The 2,725-nt window shown below is 30.7% G+C and overlaps 1 non-coding gene across 1 annotated transcript; it reads left to right on the top strand.

Annotated features, from left to right (window-relative positions):
- Positions 1–241: 241 nt before the first annotated feature.
- On the top strand, positions 242–345 carry LOC141565179 (U6 spliceosomal RNA). Its single transcript, XR_012488873.1, has one exon. It is a non-coding gene; the product is annotated as a U6 spliceosomal RNA (small nuclear RNA).
- Positions 346–2,725: the final 2,380 nt, after the last annotated feature.

Raw genomic sequence — 2,725 nt, 5'->3', positions numbered from 1 at the left:
AATTGAAGGCTCCTGGGACAATCTTAAATTTCAAGATTCAACTTGTAAATTGGAAAGTTCCTTATAGTTTAGAGTACCCTAACATGGAAATAGAATTTTTTAATTCCATTTAATAATTTAAATAATTTGAACTTATTTGAAACACCTTAAAAAAAACCAACTGATTAATATCTATATTAGCTTTTCGAGAATAAGAAAAGTTCATCCTGACCAGAGCAGCATTTAACTAAAATATTTCAGAATGTTCACTTCAATAGCATATATTTTAAAACTAGAATGATATAAAGATTTGCATGCCCCCTGAGCAAGGATGATTCACAAATTCATGAAATGCTTGATATTTTTACAAAAATAAAATAAAATATGTATGAATCTTATAAACTTCTTTCAATTTGTATTCCTAGATTTCATTTATTAAGTCAGGCAAGGACTTTTTGATAGTTAATAAACAGTTTTGTGCATCTCCATTAAAACAAAGAATATATATTTTTATAAATCAATTACCTTCATAATAGTCCTTGTATGGCTCATATCCCACCAACTATTTAGTCATATTCATACTCATTAGGAGGAAAGTATGCTTTTTGCTTTATCCAGTTACCACTTTAATATGTATCTACCTGCCATATTAGTTGTTTTCTATTATACATTATCCATATTCCTCATCACCCAAAATTTTAGCTTTATTTTGAGAAGATTCTATGAAGGATACTTAAGAATCTTTTGAATTGTGAAGAATGCAGGAAATCAAATTACATTGTGGCAGTTTGAGGAGAAGTTAAGAGAGGAGAGGGGAACGAAAAGCAGTCAAGCTTAAGAAGATGAAGATTCAAGGAGACAGAAATGTATGAGTAGGAGGACATTCCTACAAGGAAAAGGAAAATATCTCAGTTTGAAGTAGTAAAAGGACAAGGATAAAAGAAAGGTAGAAAGAATTTGAGAATCAATAGCATGAAGAAAATACCTAAGAAAAGAAAAGAATTTGAGGTATTTCCAGGAAGGTTCCCCTTTTAGGGTAAACTGATCCCTTCTGATCTCACCACCATACTTAGATACTTAGCATTTTCCCAACTCCCTCAGAGTGTAGGATTTAGACTTTCAGCTCCCTCCATTTTCCAGGTGTAATTCTACTTGGTTTCAGTGGCATAAAAAAGATAACCTTTGGTAATCTGATCTTATCCAACTTCTTTTTATATATTATGAAAACTCCCATTAGATTGAAAACTCCTTGAGGATTGTCTTTTTATTATTTGTATCCACAACACTTACCCAAGTAGAGTACATAAAATAGTTGCTTAATAAACATTTACTGAATTATAAGATGAAAAGTATCCCTATCTCTGAAATTAATCTTAGTATCTTCTCCTAAGAAGGGAAAAAACAATTTGAGAATTTGTTTGTAGAAAATAAGGAGATTTTATAGTTAACTTCCAGTGAAGAAAGATACCTTTGGGAAGCCAAGCTAATATAATAAAAATGACAATTCTTCCTAAATTGGTCTACTGGTTCAGTGCCATCAATCAAACTGCCAAAGAATTATTTTATAGAAATGGAAAATAACAACAAAATTTACTTGGAAGGTCAAGAGTATTGAGGGAATTAAGGGAAAAAAATACAAAGGGTGATAGCTTAACAGTACCACTTAAAACTGTATTATAAAGCAGAAATCATCAAAACTTGGCTAAGAAATAGATTGCTAAATCAGTGGAAGAGATCAGATACACAACACAATAATCAGAGCCTATAATAACCTAATATTTGACAACCCCCCTAACTAGAGCTTCTGGAATAAGAACTCATTATTGACAAAAAAATTACTGGGAAATCTAGAAAATAATATGTCAAAAATTCAGCATAGATTTACACCTCACACCCCATACAAAAATAAAATAAAAATGGATGCTTGATTTGGGCATAAAGGATGATACCATAAACAAATTACAAAAGCATGGCATAATTTTCTATCAGATTTTTGGAGAAGGGAGGAACTTATGACCCAAGAAGAACTAGAGAATATTATGTAATCTAAATAGACAACTTTGATTATCTTAAATTAAAAAGGTTTTGTACAAACAAAACCAACAGAAACAAGATTAAAAGGGAAGTAAAAAACTGGGAAACATCTTTACAACCAGTGTTTCTGATAAAAAAAATCTATTTTCTAAAATATATTAAGAACTATGTCAAATTTATAAGAATACAAGTCATTCCCCAATTGATAAATGGCCAAAGGATATGAACAGACAATTTTCAGATGATTAAATTAAAGTCATCTATAGTCCTATGGGAAAATGCTCTAAATCACTTGATTAGAGAAAAGCAAATTAAAACACTTCTGAGGTACCATCTCACACTTCTCAGATTGGCTAAGATGGAAGTAAAATATAATGATAAATGTTGAGGGGATGTGAAAAAACTGAAACATTAATGCAGTGTTTTGGTAAAGTTAGAAAATGATCCAATAATTCTGGGGAGCAATCTGCAACTCCACCTAAAAGACTATCAAATTGTGCATGACTTGACACAATAGTTCTATTAGGAATATGTCCCAAAGAAATCATAAAAAAAAAGAACCCAATGTGCAAAAATGTTTGTAGCAACTCTTTTTGTGGTACCAAAGAATTGCAAAATGAGTAGGTGCCCATCAATTGGAGAATGGCTGAATAAGTTGCAGTATATGAAGATAATGAAATATTATTATTCTATACAAATGATAAACAAACAT

The sequence above is a fragment of the Sminthopsis crassicaudata genome, chromosome 3, assembly GCF_048593235.1.
Source record: "Sminthopsis crassicaudata isolate SCR6 chromosome 3, ASM4859323v1, whole genome shotgun sequence".
NCBI classification, from domain to species: domain Eukaryota; kingdom Metazoa; phylum Chordata; class Mammalia; order Dasyuromorphia; family Dasyuridae; genus Sminthopsis; species Sminthopsis crassicaudata.
The sequence above is the reverse complement of the archived record's forward strand: the minus strand, read 5'-3'. Positions and strand labels throughout refer to the sequence as shown.